The sequence below is a fragment of the Ceratotherium simum genome, chromosome 37 (assembly GCF_057802395.1).
Source record: "Ceratotherium simum simum isolate JZ-2026a chromosome 37, ASM5780239v1, whole genome shotgun sequence".
Classification (NCBI taxonomy): domain Eukaryota; kingdom Metazoa; phylum Chordata; class Mammalia; order Perissodactyla; family Rhinocerotidae; genus Ceratotherium; species Ceratotherium simum.
Genome location: NC_141936.1, coordinates 3,876,821 through 3,895,337, shown reverse-complemented (window position 1 = coordinate 3,895,337; position 18,517 = coordinate 3,876,821).

Below are 18,517 nucleotides of genomic sequence, written 5' to 3'. Positions count from 1 at the left end.
CCCAACTTGCCAAGGGTCCCACATCTGATTTCCTACTAGTGGAAAGAAGCTGCTTACTGAAATGTGCCACAGACACACAATTAAGTCCAGAAACATTTTTTCTTCCATGTTTAGATAGCCGGCTACTATCATTTTCCTGTGCGAGAGCAAAGACCCGTCTGAGCTGAGGTCTTCCAGCAAAGCCTTGCCCAGGCCCTGCGCCTGTGGATAAACGGGGTGGGGATGTGAAAGGCACCAGTTAGTCTCCGCCAGCTGGCCACTAAGTGCGGTCAGGCCTCTGGGTGGCGGCACTGAGAGCCGCCTGCCAGGGGTTTGTGGTTTCAAAGCCAGGTGTGGGGGCCCTCAGAGCTAATGGGGCCAACCGTCCTGGGAGCACTTGTTTTGTTTTCATCAAGTGCAATAAAACCCTCTGACTGGGGCAGTGAGAAGCCAGCGCCACCCGTGCAAACTCGGGGCTTCTCTGGGCGGAGAAACCGCCCACCTGCCCCATGGACGGACAGATGGGGCCAGGCTGGCGTGGGTCTCCCCTGGGCGTCATCCTGGTCCTGAGCCACAGCGACCATAGAAGAGTGGGGTGCAGGCAACAATGGGTGCCGGCGCCCCAGAACAGGAGGCCGAGGGTGAGAAAGTGAAGGACCGCCTGACACGTGACTGGACTCCGTGAGGACGGCGTGGTCCCTGTGTCCGATTCTGCTGTGGGGACCCTTAGGGACCCCTACCCAGGAGATGGAGGAGGGGTGCCCAGGAGGGTAGGTGCGGGTGCTGGAGAAGCCCACTGCCAGAGATCCCACAGAGCCAAGGCGGTGGGCCAGGCCCCAGATCACACCCTGGCAGGGCCAGGGACAGGGTGAGTCTGGGTGGTCGGCGGCACAGACCTCAGGGACACAAGATGTCCCTTCTCCCCCAAATTAATCTGTAAACTGAACAGAGTTCAGTTCTTAAAAAAAGAATCCAAATGAGATTATTGAAGAAATTTATGATAATAATATACTATAAAGATATAGAAATTAAAACAAAGCGATACTGGTATAGGAAAATATAAATGAATCAATGAAACAGCATGGGAACGCCCAACCAGATACACACAACTGGCAATTTAGTTTCTGGTAAATGTGGTATTTCAAAGCAGAGGTATTTCAGATTGTCGTCCAAATAAATGGTGTTGAACATATGGTTATGCATATGGCAAAAATATCACATACAGAAACAAATTCCAGGGCCGGCCCCGGGGCGTAGTGGTTAAGCGCACGCGCTCTGCTGCTGGTGGCCCGGGTTCAGGTCCCGGGCGTGCACCGATGCACCGCTTATCAGGCCATGCTGTGGCGGGGTCCCATGTAAAGTGGAGGAAGATGGGCACGGATGTTAGCCCAGGGCTGGTCTTCCTCAGCAAAAAGAGGAGGATTGGCATGGATGTTAGCTCAGGGCTGATCTTCCTCACAAAAAAAAAAAACAAAAAAATAAATTCCAAAAAAAATTAAAGAGTTTTAAAAATATGAGACTACTAGAAGAAAATAATTGGAGAACATTTTATATTCATAATATTTATAAATATGTTTATATTGTTGATATATTATACCATTTATACATTTGTTATAATGGTTCTGTTTTGTGAGAGGCAACATAATGTAGAGGAATAAAGCACTTAGAAAAGAGCATCGTCAATGCTAAATATATTTTAGGATGAAGAAGAACTCCCTGAAAAAGACACGATTTTCAAAAGAGCCATAGATGAAAAAAATGAACACTTTTCATTTCCAAAGAATTTCAAATTTCTATAGAGCCAACAAAAGTGAAAAATAAATGACACGCTGGGAGAATTATTTGCAACATCTCTAACAAAGAGTTAGTATTCGTAATAGACAAAGGCTTTTCAAGGCTTAATAAGAAAAATGTTTATAGCCCAACTGAATGATGGATGAAAGATGTAAATAGGCTGCTACTTCATAGAAGATGCCAATGATCAAGAAATACGTGAAACCAATGCTGAACCTTACCATCAAGAGGGAACATGGCAGAGAGTTTGGGAATCCAGGCGGGAGAGAGTTACCGGGGTTCGACTCCCCGCAGGTCAGAGTGTCCTGCCCTCAGCCTCTGGAGGGCTCATTTATTAGCTTGTGACTTTGGACAAGTGGCCTAGCTTTCTGCCTCACTTTCCCAGGTGTTTGATTGGCTAATCCACGTGGTACCTGCTTCATCGTTGGTTGTCAGAGGATGAAGGCATTATGGTCATAAAGTACAAAGATCAATAACTGGCACCCAGCACGCTCTGTATAAGTGTTGGCTGCATTCATGATCTGCATGATGTAAGTTAATATCATACATTGGCACCAATTTTCAATTGGCAAAAGTTAAAAAGATTAATAATACATGGTGTGGTTGAGAATGTGGTGGTGTAAATTGTTCAATATTTTTAGACGGTGTTTTGGAAGTACTTCTCAAAATTAAAAACAGGAATATTTTGCTGACAGAAGAGAAAGCTGGAGTGGGGACATGACCACTGTCTCTGCCTGGCAGGTGGAGGAGGAGGTGAAACTGTTCTCTGCAGCCCTGGGACAGGGGTCTCACAGGGGTGAGAAATACGGGGAGACAGACTTTGGCTCTGTGTAAGGAAGAAGTCTCCATTGAGACAGAGTGGTCCAAAGGTGGCATGGATGGCCTGGGTAAGTAGTGAGCTCCCCGTCACAGGAGGTGTGCAAGCAGAGGCTGGTTGACCACTTCTCAGGGATCCCATTGAGGATTCCACTGGATGCCCCCTCTGCTCCTTCCAGGCCTTGCCTACCCCAACAAGGAATGAACCATCCTACTATCCCAGATCTCCACCCCACCCCCCGCTCTGCTCTATCTGCTGAATCCACCAATATGCCAATCCCCCCAGCTCCAGGCCTCGGCAGAGATGGTCTTCAGGAGCCCCCTGCAGGCTGAGCCTGGTTGTGGTTCCTGCTCCTTTGAAGGCCTGGCAGCCTCCAACCCCTCTCACTGCTCCAAGTTTGCCTGGAGAGGCCTGTCTGGCCCTCAGCTTGCCCTCCTCCGGCCAGGGGGGTGAATGTCATTGTTCTCTCCACCTTGCAGGAGCCTTCATCATGGCCCCAGGAAACAGGGGGCGACATTGCACGCAGCTTTCAATGCGGCGTGCCTCCCTCAGAACAGATACTGATCACAAGTGCATTTGCCAATTTTTCTACTTCACTTTCAAGAAGCCTGTTGGAGACCCTCCCAAGATTTTCCAAAATTGTCCTTTAAACCCCGGGCAAAGCTGTCCTGTGCGATCATACGCCTGGCCCTGGCTGCCTGGGTTGGCCACAGCTGCCCTGCGAGTTTCCAAGGCTGGGCCCTTGGGCACGGCTTGAAGTTCCCTGTGTTGGGCGAGTCCCCTCTGCCGTTTTTGTTGGGGCTAGAGGGAACAAGGAAGAACCTCCAGGCGTGAAGCTGTTTACAAAGATCTTGTACTCCCACTTTCTCTCGTGAGCTTCTCTGGGGCTAGGACTCAGGCCTGAGCTCCTCATTCTACAGATGAGAAAGCCGAGGCTGCGAGAGCAAGGTACGGGCCTCTTCTGGCCCTGAGTCCCAGGCATGAGCCTGGGCTGAGGCGCAGAGTGTGGCTGGCCCCAGGGCCGAGGGGAGCAGCTGGGGAGGGTGCTGCTGGCCGTTGGGCTGAGAACACACTGCCTGCTGATCCCTGGGGTGGGCTCCTGCTTGTTGGTTCTGTCGTCTGGGTAAGCACACAGCTGAGAAAGGGCGAGTCAGTGATTTGCTACGAATCTTGGTTTGTTTTGGCTGGTGCCACAGCGAGGGCTCCCCAGCCTAAGTCTACAGGGTGAGGGTGCTTGAACCATCTGCAGCGGGCTGCACATCACCCCCTGTGCTGCCCCAACCGTACACCTGAGCTAAGACCTTGGTACTTGGCACGTCCTCCTGAGGGCCATAGGTGCTCGATCTGGGCGGTCAGCAGGGCCCCATGACCCGTGAGGCTCAGCAGGTGCAGTGCCAGGACCCACGGCACTTTTAGGGGCCTGTGATAGTGTTTCAATTTCTCTTATAATGAGAAGAAGAAATGAACTTTTAGGTCAGAGTAAATATTTTAATATACAATATTAATGTATTCGCCTTTATATCAATGCAGTTGTAAAATATGATTTTAGTACTTTTTGTGGAGGAAGGGCCATCATGCAGCCTGAGTGCCAGTTGGCTGCTGGGACTCACTCCCTCCCCACATGGCTGGACCCCCGGCCCCGTGAAGGTGACCTCACTCTACGCTCCACCCACAGTGCACCCAGGGAGTGGTGCAGAGCCTGCATTCTTCTGGTGGGCTTTCCATTTCCAGGGATTATGGCTCTGAAGGAAAGCGTCTTTGGGGCAGTTTCAATAAAAACAAGGGTATGCATTTAAAAATAGCACTTTCAAATGAAAGCTCTTAAACCGTGGATTTTAAGCATTAAGTTCGTGCAGATAGTTGCAAAATGAAAACCTGGTGTCAGCACGTGGACTCGACTCTTGCAGCCTGTGGGGCTGTGAAAGGAGGTACCCTCTCAGACACCTCTCAGTGCGGTGGCTTCTGTGCCCAGTCTGAGAGCACCGTAACCGGGCCGGGCTTGTGAGCCAGCCCTCCGTCCTCTGCCAGCCTCTCTCCTGTCACCTGTAAAACTGCACACCCATGTTGGCATTTCCCCTATTTTTACATCTGCCAAAACAGCCATTTGTGGGATTCAAATAAAATTCTTGAACTCCTTAGCAACAGAATGAGACAGGTCACAGATTATAAAGAGCAGAGTAGTCTCTGGGGTGGGTTGGGCTGTGGTAAGGATCTCACTATCCCCCCAGGATGAGCCCAGCAGAGCCCAGCCTGTGGGCGCCTCCCGTCCACGCTTGGCTTCCCCCTCCTGACCTCCAAAGCCCCCTGCCCCAGACACTGGCACACCGTTGGCCTGAGCTCCAGGTCTCGAGGCGCAGCGTGGAGTGGAGCTGCTTGGATCGGAGATTGTTAAACTTGCAGGAATTCTGTGAGCCATTATATTAAACACAAAGGTAGTAAATACTGGAATCTCATCGCTTCTTAATTATGGTATGGCATTTTACTCTTATCTATGCTTTGAGGTTATTCCTGTGTTGTATCTGTACGGTGGAAAAGCTAATGTGCGTTACTGTGCATCTCTTCCCAACTCTAAGTTCAGTTAAGTCTCTTTCGGCCCAGGTGGGAGGATTTACACCATGGAAATTGGCAAATGCGGTGGAGTGAAACCAATGGAGTGAAAGTGACAATAATGCACACTAAACCGCAAAGTGTGTGGTGTCTGCAGCCATTACATTGTGAAGAGCACAAAAAATTGAGATATCCTCCTACTATTCAAAAGCTGTCATTCAGTTCAGCAAAGAGATCACTCGTGTCATTGCCAAGCAGGTGAATTCCTCTGTAGGTCTTTGATGTGTCACTTTCCTCTTACTTGTTTAAATAAATGCAAATACACTATTAGCCGACATTGAGGTCAGACCCGCTCTTGTTTGTCAATTGCAACCATGTGTTGGCTGTGGATACAAGAGTTCAGCAAAAATCAACAAAAGCATTCTATGAGAATCAATTGTCCATGTGGGGATTATAATAGAGTATTGTATACTTTATTATTTGTAAATAGCGTGCTACTCATCTTTGTATCATTAATATTTTAAAAATATCTTATTATGTATTATATCATTGTTAATATTTGTAATTCTCCTCCCCGACAGGCAGCGGATTCGGTCTCTGGTTTTGGTCCTCTCCACTCTGTCTGGGAGCTGGGGACAGGAGGGCCTCACCCCTGCGGAAGGCAGAGGGATTTGGGCCCCTGGAAAAGTAAGTCCTCCTCCCGCCCCAGGGCAGCCCCAGGAAATCCCCACTCGGTAACTGGAGGTCTGTCCTCCCTTCCAAAACCATCTCCTGCCACAGCAGGTTCCTCAGGCTGCACTGCTCCCCAAGTCCCCGAGCCCTTGTAAAGGGCCGACGTGCCGGCTCTGGGAGGGCTGTGGCTGGGAGCCACAAGGAAGGTGTGCTGATGGCTGTCCAAGTGACGACACCTGTCCTGCTTCCTGGCAGAACTGCCTCTTGAGGTTACAGCTCCTCCAGGCTCTGTTTTCTCAAACAGACACATCTGGGGGCTTTGGATGTGGCCTCCTCCCCCTCGATTTAGTGGGCTGCAGGGTACCGTGGTGCTCCCAGGGGTCTGGCACAGTCGACTGGGGGCTCGAGTCAGAGGAGTGGTGGGGGGGGGAATAGAGGGAGGTAAGGGGGTAGGGCGGCGTTGCAGAGGGAGCAGAACCTGCCTCATCAACTCCCCAGGCAGATCCAGGCTGCCCCCACCCAGGGTCATGCCGGGTGGTGTCCCCTACCTAGGAAGGCAGAGTGTGTGTGTGTGTGTGTGTGTGTGTGTGTGTGTGTGTGTGTCTGGTGTCCTTCCCTGACCACCCAATGCCCTTTGGTTCATCCTGCTCATGTGGCAGGCGTCAGGCCTGCAGCAGCATGGAATGGACCAACAGGTGGGAGGGTGGGGGTGCTGCTGGTTCGCAATCCTCGGCCCACCCAGCTACTGCTGCTTTCACCTCAATGACTTTTATTATTAGCTTTCTGCTAACTTTATTAATATTTGTTCAGTTAGAAAACAGCACCAAGAAGGACATAAACATGACTGGTAATCCCATCTTCCAAAGTTAACCATGATTTCTATGCTAGTTGCTGGCGTGTATCTGTTTTCTCATCTTTAAAAAGATTTTTTTTGCAATCTCGTCTATTTTTTATGTGTATATAACACATACACATAAGCACTCATATCGACACTGTTGGGATTACGTAGCTTATATTGTCGTGTAGTGTTGACTTCTACTTTCAGTGAACAATTTATTATATTTCCTCCGTGTCACTAAGTGTTCTCTTAACCATAATCTTAATAGCTGCATACCATTTCATTGAATGCATACCTTATTTTGGTTCAGCTGCAGATATTTTTCTCATTGCATAATAATTTCCTCTTTGACCCATTGCCAAATACATGCTCTTTTCCCCCCCGTCCCCCGTTATCTTTTTGTTCTTGATTTCTGGTTTGATTGCCTCCTGGTGAGAGGATGTGACCCGCCTAATCCCACTCCTTTGAGCCGAGTAGAGGCAGCCTTTATGGCCTGGCACATAGTCAATTTCATTCCATATAATTTTTTTCCCACAATTTATCACTTTATTGGGCTTAGCAAACATTTTGACATGTCATTATCCCTTTTTTTAAACTGTGGTAAAATACACCTAACATAAAATTTACCATTTTAACCATTTTTAAGTGTACAGTTCAGTGGCATTAAGTACATTCACATTGTTGTGCGACCATCACCACCATTCATTGCCAGAACTTTTTCATCTCCCCAACTGAAATTCCCCATTAAACACTTACTCCCCCTCCCCCTCTGCCAACCCCTGGCACCCACCCTTCTACTTTCTGTCTCCATGAATTTGACTACTCTAGATACCTCATATGAGTGGAATCACACAATATTTGTCTTTTTGTGACTGGCTTATTTAATTTAGCACAATGTCGTCAAGGTTAATCCATGTTGTAGCATGTGTCAGAATTTCTTTTCTTTTCAAGGCTGAATAATATTCCATTGCATGGATGGAGCACATTTTGTTTATCCATTTATCTGTCAGTGGGCACCTGGGTTGCTTCTACCTTTTGGCTGTTGTGAATGATGCTGCTATGAACATTGGTGTGGAAATATCTATTTGTGTACTTGCTTTCCATTCTTTTGGATATATACCCAGAATTGGAATTTCTGGATCATGTGGTAGGTAGTTCTCTGTTTAATTTTTTGAGGAACCACCATACTGTTTTCCACAGCGGCTGTACCATTTTATATTCCCACCAGCAGTGCACAAGATTTCCAGTTTTCCCACATCCTTGCCTACACTTGTTATTTTCATGTTCCATCTAACTTTGAAAAGAATCTGTATTTCAAATCTCTGGGTACAGTGTTACATCTCTGTGTGCCCATTCCGTCAAGCTTGTTGGTTGTCCTGTCCAAATCTGTATCCTTACAAATGTTTTTTCTACTTTGTTCATCACTTATTGAGAGAGGTGTTTTAAAGCCTCCCACCCACTATGGTGATCAATTGATTTCCCCTTTAGTTTTTGCCTGGCATATATTTTTCATCCTTTGCCTTTAAATCTTTCTGAATTCTTATATTTTAACTGTGTCTCTTGTACACATCCGGTTGGGTAGCTCTGGTTTTTACCTGGAGAATTTATTCCATTTGGATTTGTTATACTATCTTATTAAGTTGTCTCTATTTTTCCCACTTTTTGTTTCTTCTCAGCCTCATTTTTTGGCCTTGTTTTGGAAAAAGTTTTTATCCTATTTTTCTTTTTCAATTTTCCTAGATCTGTCTAGTTTGGAAGTTATGCATTATGTCATTGTTATTTTAGTGGTTACCTTAGTTACTCTAATACTGGTATTTGACAAAATCTAAGATTAATCAATAGCTTTAACTTTCTTCCAATAATACCAGGGCAACCCTGATTTATATGCTATATTGTCTAGTGTTTTAGTTTTATCCTGTTTTTTAGCTCACAAATTAAATGTTTTATTGTTGTTTAGGCAGCCAAGGTTGTCACAATTTGTTCACTTATTTACCAACATCTGCTCATCATTCCATGCATCTCAGACCTTTCATCTGGGATCCTTTTCCTTCTTTCTAAAATTGGTCCTTCAGAATTTTCCTAAAGGAGTGCATGATGCAGCAAGCAGAATCATGTGGAGATAACCCTGCAGACTCGCTAAAGATCTCCCGGATAGTGAGTCAGCAGAAACTAACCCCCCCCAGTCCCCCCCCCCAACCTGCCTTCTGTAGTGGGAGGGGCTGCCCGCCCAGCACATCCATGGGTCCCCGGCCAGGACATCGCCATCTCTGGGCTGTTGGCAGCCTTCTCCCTGCCTCCTGTCCGTGTGAAGAGTTATGCTGAAAGCTGGGACTTAAACTGAACAGACGTCCTGTAGGAAACACACACACACTCACACTGCTGCTAAAGTTGCTTTTATGCACATTTCCCTGAGAAATATTTCTCTCTGGAAAAATAAATTCACAGGATGTAATTAAAACCACTGTATGTGTATGTTGGCCTGGGCCTTTCTAAGTGCTTCACCAAATGGGCCAGGGATAGAGAAACGAAGGCAGCTTTGTTCTCGTCTATCAACAGTGGCCTTTATTAATTGTAACCCAGGGCACTCTTCTGTTACTTCGTGATTCGGAAGCAGCCTTTCCTCAGGCCCTCGCGCAAGGCGTGCGCCCTGGGTCCTGACCCCGGTGTGGCTGCCTCTGCAGGGAGAGGCAGCGAGGGCCGCACTGTGACACCCGGATAAAGACAGCTCCTCAGCTTCCCCTCAGGGGCCCCGCTCAGGCACGTGTTTTCTGGCTTATGACCTTTGAGAAGATGAAATGAATTCATCTTGTCTTCAAACATCAGAAAAATTAATTTCTGAAAAAAAAGTTACCAAAACAATGTGCTTTTGAGCACCACAGCAAAGAGGAGCTATGTGGCTGTGTCGTCTTCTTTGACCCCCTTTGCATTCTTTTTTCAGTTCTTTGGGGAACTCCTCCCTCACCCCAGTGCCCTGGTGGAGGACCCAGCTGTGGGCTTGCACTGGCCCCTGGGGTGGGCACATGGCCCAGCAGGGCAATCAGAGTATTCCCTGGGATCGATATGTGATGTGGGCTGAGAGGTTGTTCCTCCTGCAGTTGCTGAGCTAGGAACTTGAAGGCTTGTGGTGATGCCACACAGAGGAACTGTCACAGTGGAGGCTGCACACAGAGGAAAGCAAGTCTGGAGATAGATGACACCTAGGGCCCAACTCTGAGCTCCTGGATCCAGCTGTGCCTGAAGACCATCCCATCCTGGACATCCCTGTTCCATAGATGTCTTAGCAGATGTGATGGTTCAATTTTGTGTCAATTTGGCTAGGTCATGGTGCCCAGTTGTTTGGTCAAACACCTGTCTAAATATTGCTGCAAAGGTATTTTATAAATGGGATTAAAATCTATAATCAGTTGACTTTATTTATTTATTTTTTTTATAATTTTATTTATTTTTTTTCCCCCAAAGCCCCAGTAGATAGTTGCATGTCATAGTTGCACATCCTTCTAGTTGCTGTATGTGGGACCCGGCCTCAGCATGGCCGGAGAAGCGGTGCGTCGGTGCGCGCCCAGGATCCGAACCCAGGCCGCCAGCAGCGGGGCGCGCGCACTTAACCGCTAAGCCACGGGGCCGGCCCTGTTGACTTTGAATTAAGAAGATTACCCTTAATAATCTGGGTGGGCATCATCCAATCAGTTGAAGGCCTTAAGGGCAAAAATAGGTTTCCCCGAGAAAAGGGAATTCTGGCTCAAGACTGCAGCATAGAAACCCTGTCTGAGTTTCCAGTCCTCTAGCTTGCCCTACAGATTTTGGACTCAATTTGGACTCAGGACTACAACATTCACTCTTCTCTGAGCCTGCCAGCCTGGATTTCAGACTTGTCAGCCTTCACAATCACATGAGCCAATTCTTTAAAATAAATCTCTTTATATACATACATGTATGTGTATGTATACACACACACACACACACACACACACACATACACACGTGCACACACATACCCTATTGGTTCTGTTTCTCTGGAGAACCTAACTGACACAGTGGGGTTCCCAGGTCAGACTCTAAGGCGAGGATTCGCATCTGCACAAGTGATTTATTAAGCAAGTGTCCTCAGGGGAGAGGAGTGGGCAGAGGCAGGGATAGGGAAGGGTGGAACCAGGTGGAGTGTGATTTCAGTCATCAGCCTGATCCGTGGGGGCTCTAAAGTGTGAATTACAGCGCAGAGTTTGTCCTGCCTCAGGCAAGGGACGTAACTCCCGGGTACTTTTCTCTCTTACCTCCTTGTGAGTGGTTGTGGAGCCCACAGGCACCCACAGCATCTGCTACAGTGGGTGGATAGATTCTTTTTCTCTTGGCTGGTTTGAGTTCAGCCTCTCTCATCAGCAATGGGGAGCCCTGACAAATCGCCCACCCACTGCATGAATGGGGGAAACTCCTTCTCTACAGACCGTGGCAAGGGCTCTTCGTTATCCACGTGGCCAGACTGTTGGTCCATACAGGCTTGAAGGCCAGGCTTGGAGCAGGAGTTCCCAACCAGGGGACCTGACCACGGGCAACACGGTCAGAACGTGGATTGAGAGGCTCCTGTTGGAGGTGGAGGCCTGAGCTGACAGTCATGGTTCTGACTCAGTGAGACCAACGGCCAGTCACAGGGGCAGGGGCGGAAGCTGAGAGAGAGTCAAGGAGATCCATGTGCAGTGAGGGGCAAGGAAATGAACTGGGAGAGGCAGAGGAGAGAGACTGGTGAACAGAGAGAGAGACAGACAGAAAGACAGGGTGCTAAAGAGACAGAGTTAGAGAGAGACAGGGAGAGAGAGACACGGGGACAGAGAAAGACCAAAGTTCAGGGAAACAGCGAGAAAGATAGAGAGATGGAGAGAGACAGGCAGAGACACAGAGAGACAAGCAGAGAGAGAGAACTGTGCAAGAATAGCTGCGGCAATATATATCCCATCCCCCACTCCCATCCTTTTGTTACCACACAAAATTGGGGTTCTCTGGCCTGATGCACATAAAAAAAGCCAGTTATTATGGGATCAGCTTTTGGGAAAAGAAATCACCTGTATTGCTAGATCCATCTGCAAGGAGACAGGGGCATATGCTTTCAGATCTGTCTTCCCGATCCAGGGTTGGGGCACAATTTACGGGATGAAGGGCAGGGCAGTCTGAAGTATGGAGATGGATGATTGGAGGTAAGGAGAGGTGACGTAACTGATGATCTGCGCAAGCATAGTCAAGCTTCATGCCTCTTCATAGGACACAAGTTCACAAAATGGCGCTGTTACCGTGATCTGAGGGTGGAGTTTTTAGCTCCTTGACATCAAAAAGGTCACTTATTGAGCATTTGCGCAGGCCCAGTTGATGGGTCAGTGGTCTCAAGTGGCCTGAACTAGACAAGGGGGGAATCTCAGTTCCTGAAAGACAACTCTTCATTACTCTGTTGATAAGATGGGGTCAGTTGAACTGGTCCTAGAGGCCCGTGGTTACACTTTCTTTGGATATGACACTGGCATTCCTCCATAGAGAGGTGGGTGGAATCTGTACTGGCCCCTTCAACCCGGGCAAACCTTTGTAACTTCTTTGACCAATAGAATGCAGTGGAAATGACACTTCATGACTTCCCAGGTGTTGTAAAATATGGCTTCCACTTGGCTCTCTCTCTCCATCCTTCCCTCTCTCCTCACTCTTCTTTCTCTCTCCCTTCTCTCTAAATGCTCCTCTTGGAATCCAGCCACCATGTCATGAGGCACCCAAACCACATGGGGAGGCCATGTATAGGTGTGCTGACCGACAGTACCAGCCAGGCCGCCAGCCAACAGCCAACTTCAGCCTGGGAGCCAGTGTCCCTTCAGAGGACCCAGCCCCAGCCTTGAGTCTCCCAGCTGAGGCCACAGACGCTGTGAAGCAGAGACAAGCCTTTCCTGCTGCGCCCCATCCAGATTCTTGACCCATGGAAACCATGTGAGATGACACATGATTATTGATGTTTGAAGCCACCAAGTATTTTGTTACCTGGCAATAGATAACAGAGTGGGGGGCACAAAGAGAAAGAGACGGTGTGTCAGAGAGAGAGACAGAGACAGAGACATAGACACGAGCAGATCAGAGAGAAACAGAAAGAGTCAGAGGAGCTTCGGGGGCCAGCACAGCCAGCCTTTCTAGGTCTGGCTCCGCCTGACACCCCGGCCACCCTGTGTTCCAAAACCAAACTGAAGAGTCCTTTCGACTTGAGCCAGCTTCAGTGGATGTCTGCCCTGTGTGTGTTTTGCAGCCTGACCCTCTCTCATGGCACAGACTCCCACCCCACAGGAATTAATGCCCCATCCAGTGCCTGACGTGGCTGGCAGCAGGCCCATGAAGGGTGAGTGTCTCTGTCCTCCTGCCCTCGGGTTCCTTGGCTGGTGTGGGTGCAATGGGGCCGCCCCAGGTCTCTGGAGCCCCATGTCCTTTTCCTCCTCTTCTCCCCACACACAGCAGCCAGTGCTTCCCTTTCCAAACCGGATCTGATCACATGACTGCTCGTTAACACCTGACGACTTCCCTGTGACATGAGGACAGAACCTGACATGACCCGAGCCCATAGCTTCCCCTTCTTGGCCCAGGGAGGCCTTTTGTTCAACTGCCCATTCCCTGGGCTGCAATGCCTCCCCTCTCCATGGTTAATGTCTTACCCTTCTCTGACTCCTGCCAAAGCCTCCCGCCCCCCAGCCCCACACAGGGTGAGTCCTCCGCAGCCCTCACTCAGTGGGTGATTTGTGATTCTGGCTCCATTACTGGGTAATGACACCTAGTTTCCTGTGGCTGTCCTAGCAAATTACCACAAACATGGCGGCTTAAAACAACAGAAGTGTATTATTGCACACTTTGGAGGGCAGAAGTCTAAAATCAAGTCGTGTGCAGGGCCACGCTCTCTCTGGAGGCTCTGAGAGAACCTCCTTCCTGTCTCTGCCAGCTTCTGGCGGCCCCTGGCATTCCTCGGCTTGTGGTACTCCAGTCTCTGCCTCCTCCTCACTTGGCCGTCTCCCCTGTGCCTCTGAGTCTCAAATCTCCCTCTGCCTTTCTCTTATCAAGATGCCTGTCATTGGATTTAGGGCCACCCTTTGATCCAGAATGATTGAGATCCTTAACTTAATTACATCTGCAAAACCCCTTTTCCCAAATAAGGTCCCATTCATAGGTTCCAGAGGTGGAAGTGGACATCTTTTTGGGGGGCCACCATTTACCCCACTACACTGGACCACATGTTCTGTGGGCAGTGTCCAGTGTGGCCCATCTCTGCACCCTGGACAGGGCACAGTGGCTGGACGAGGCGGCTTGTCAATTCCGGCCCATGAATGACCTTATCCATTTGTTCAATAACAAGGCCCAGGCAAGCTCCTCTGAGAGAATCAAAATATCTGTCTGACCAGAGGCAGCTTTCGAGGAACCTACGTGTCTGCCAGGAGAGATAGGACAGCTCCTTGTGCAGCTGTAAGTCAAGGTGAGAAGAGACCAATGTGACGTGTGGGTGGAGGCTGGTGGGGAGCCCAGCACCCAGCTGGTTGGGTGGGGCCTGGGGGAGGCCTCCGGGGAGCCAGAGAAGGAGGTCCCCTGGGCCACGGGTGTGGGGAGGGGAGGGGCCTGGTTTGTGCAGACACTGGGTTCTAGAAGGGAGTCTTGGGAGCTGCAGGAGGGGAGGAGGCTGGAGTGTGCCCAGCTAAGGAAGGTAGAGGTGTCCCAAAGATCATTAAGGAGTTTACCAGCATCAGTGACAGAGACTGAGTTGCACAGCAGAAAAAATTAACCTGGTGGGGAGAGAGGGAGGGAGGGCAACGTAGGGTGGTGGGGAGCAATCTGAGGGAGGGGTGGGTTAGGGTTCCAACTCACTTTGTTTTTAAAACTGGAAGTCCTGCGACCTGGAACCCCCTTAGTCTGGGGCAAACCGGGACAGTGGGTCACCCTCAGGTGGAGGAGTCATGCTCTAAGCATCTGCCACTTCTGCTGTGAGTTACTGCTCCCTGGGGACACAGGGTCAGGCGTCTCCCACCTCTGGAGGCCTGGGTCTGAGATCTCCTGACCTCTGAATCGCCCCTCCTCCTCCTGCATCCAGTGAACAGCGCACAGTAGGTGCCTTACACAGGTGTTGAATAGAGAGAATGGAGCCAGCCCGGGCAGAGGACACCTGGTCTCCTCGAGCACTCAGACACGCCAGGGAAGATGGCACAGCACCTGTGGGGACACACACCTGGCGGCGGCCCAGGGGTCTACACTGTCCTCTGCCGTCTCTGGCCAGGGCGGGCGGGCGTGTGGGAGGCCTTGTGGTGACCTCTCACTGTCCTTCCCCGCCCGTCCTTCCCCGCCCCAGCCCGGGCTGAGGGCCTGTTGGATGCTGCCTCTGGCTTTGGCCCTGCTTGTCTTCCAGCCCAGACAGAGAAGGAAGGCGGGTCCCCAACCAGGGGTGCGGCATGGGAGGAGGTGGACCTGGCCCCCGTTCAGCATCTTGTTACCCTCACTCAGAAAAGCGATGCTGTCGTGGGCGTTAGCAGCCGTGGTGCCGATGCCCATTTTGTTCTGAGGCTCTCTCTGCGTGGGGAATCGTGTAGCACTTTCTGTAGAATTTTGCATCTTTATAACAACCCTGCCAGGCAGGTATTGTCAGCCCCATTTTACAGTTGAGGAGATTGATACTGGAGGAGTTGCTCATTTTCCAGGTCCCTCAGCCAAAAGGATGTGGCCTCCAGGCTCCTGACTGCAGAGGCTGCTCCTTTTCGTAGGGCAGACACCTCGGCCGATACCAGCTGTCCGCAGGGGGGCTCTGAGGGGTGGGCCGGCAGGGTCTGCAGAGCAGAGCTGGTCAAAACGTTTCCAGGACAAGTCCAGAGTGCGGGCTGCCCTTGCCTCATGGCCTCCCCCAGGTAAACCTGAAGAATGCCCCTGCTGCCTCCTTGCAGGCCAAGGGCAGGGGGAGGCGGGGGGCGGAGAAGAGCAAAGGAGATCTTCAAAAGAGGAGAGGCCTCCTGGAGGAGAGGCCCCAAACGCAGGCTCACAGGGGCCACAGGACCAGGAGAGCTGCCCGTTTCCTGCCCTGCCAGGTGGCATCTGCTGCTCCATCCCTGGAGCTGGGCTCTGGGGGTTGCGCTGCTGGCCGCGCCAGTACCCCCAAGCCTGGGGCAGGGGTCTCCACTGCATGCAGGTAGGGGACTCAGGCTTCCAGCTGCCTGCACGCCTGTGGTGTTTCTAGAGGGGAGCCGTGGCTCCCTGCAGAAGGAGGTGACAGGGGCTGGGTACTATGAGGAGTCCTGGCCCCTTCCAGACCTCATGAGCCAGAAAGCTGTTGTTGGACATTGTTGCTATAAAAATTATGCTTCGTGAGCACCTCCATAGCTGATCTCTCACACATCGGATTATTTCCGTAGAATAAACGCCTAGAAGAGGAATTTCTAATTAAGGATTACAAACATTTCATGCTAAGCTATCCTTCAGAAACATTGGGCAGGACTCCAAGGAGGGGTCATTTGGGGATGCTGGCCGTTTTATTTTGGGAACATAGATGAGTGGGCTACTGTGGGGGAGGCCTGAGCTGTCACATGGCACCAGGAAGCAACGGGTGACTTTGGGGTGGGAGGAGGTGATGGGGGTGGCAAAATTCGAGGGTGCTGCTGGGACTTGCAGGAGGCAGAGACAGCCCCCCAGTTAGCCTGAGGTGGTACTGGCCCTGTGTCTGTCCGGGGCTGGTGCTGGTGGCACGCCCAGTGTGCCCACGGCTGTGATGGCATCAGCAAATTCCTGTTAGCTGTAGATTTTGTGATTGGAATTAATTCCGTCCTCACATTCACTGATAATCTCGTTGGTAGGTGTTTTAGGCTTAAAGGACCCAGAGAAAGTGGGACCCTGGAAAGAAGGTGAGGCCTGAGGAGGGCAGCTGTGGGGCTGCACGGTCCTGGGTTTGAGTCCTGACTCGGCCACATGGGTTTTGGGCATGGCACCGAGTCTCCCTGACCTCAGGGTCTTGAAAACCGGGGCGAGGATTAACATCTTCTCCCAGCACCTACTGGTGTTGAGAGCGCTGCCCCGCGCTGGGTGGGCATTTAGGAGGGGGGAGTGGGGATGCCATGGACGGAGTGGTGCCTCAGGTCCTTCTCCAGAAGAGACAGGATGCGGAGGGCAACATCACAGCCAGGCTCAGGCATGAGATGGATGGTCTGCTCAGGCCACTGAAACTCTGATGTAAAGGCGCTGACAAATACGGACAGGGAAGGCAGTGCAGCTGAAGCCACAGGGACTGGGGCTCTCGACCTGTCTGCACCTTAGAATCACCTGGGAGCCTCAAAAACCCCAACGACCTGGCCCTACCCCAGACCAACTGCATCAGGATCTCTGGGGTGGGCGAGGGGTGGGGTGGGACCAGGCTTTCTTTCTTTGTGTGGGATAAAATACACATAACAAACTTTACCATCTTAACAATTTTTTTTTTTTGGTGAGGAAGATTCGCCCTGAGCTAACATCCATGCCCATCTTCCTCTATTTTGTACGTGGGATGCTACCACAGCATGGCTTGATGAGCGGTGTGTAGGTCTGCGCCTGGGATCCAAACTTGCAAACCCCAGGCCGCAGAAGCACAGTGCATGAACTTAACCACTATGCCACCAGGCTGGCCCCATCGATCTTAATCATCTTTAAGTGTACAGTTCAGTAGTGTTAAGTACATTCACATTGTTGTGCAACCAACCTCCAGAACATTTTCATTTTTCTCAACTGAAACTCCATGTTCAATTAACACTAACTCCCCATATCCCGCTCCCCAGCCTCTGATAACCCCCACTCTTCTTTCTGTCTCTATGAATCTGACTACTTTAGGTAGCTTCTAGGAATGGAATCACGCAGTATTTGTCCTTCTGTGACAGGCTTATTTCACTGAGCATAGTGTCCTCAAGGTTCATCCCTGTTGTAGCCTGGGTCAGGATCTCCTTCCTCCTTAAGGTTGAATACTATTCCAGTGCATGGTTTATTCCTTCATCCACTGATGGACCCTTGGGTTGTTCCCAGGTTTCCATGTCTTTAAAGCTCCCAGGTCTCCCTGATGTGCAGCTCTGGTGGAGGCCAGTGGGCTGGGTGTCCCTGGCTCTCTGCAGGGCAGCACCATGGGCGTCACCGCCATCCCTCCTGCCCGTGGCGCTCTCCGCCGTTATCAAGTCCAAACAGCGCTGCAGGGAGCCCCCTTCCCCCAGCAAACACCCTTGCAGGGCCTGCCGGTTCTGTAGCCCGGGTGGGGCCACCCACTGCATCTGGGCCAGCCTCAGCATGGGCATTGGAGAGCTCCTCCTGTGGATGTCAGTTTCCCTCTACGTGGGTCCCCTTACTCCAGCCTGGTCCTGCTATTACAACACAAGACGGGCCACCGGGTCACATGCACGATTGCTGGGGGGCTCCAGACTCACACTCATCAGTCCCCTGCTGTATCTCCTCTAAACTTGGAACCAGCTGTTCACCTGTCCCTCAGTACCCCCTCCATGCCCACCCACGGAGGCCCTCCTCCTCCTACAGAAGCCTTCTCTCTAACTCAGTGGGGAGCATGGAAGGAGCAAAGAGAATCCATGCTTAAGAACCAAAACCCCATACATACGGTTTGACAACGTTTCAGTAAGCGAGCGTGCAGGAAAAGTTATTCTTTTGTTCACTAATTTATTCAATAAACACTTTTGTGTCAGGCACTGGGCTATAATGTGATACTGACATGATCCCTGCCTTCGTGGAAGGCGTTTTGGGGGAGCATTCATCTAATGCCACATTAATATATGCCCAGCCCTGCGGTGTCCCTCCAACAGAACCTGCTGCACGGAACACGGCTGGAAGTCCCCGCACCTTCGCATCCATGCTCTCCCAGGGCTGGTCCTAAC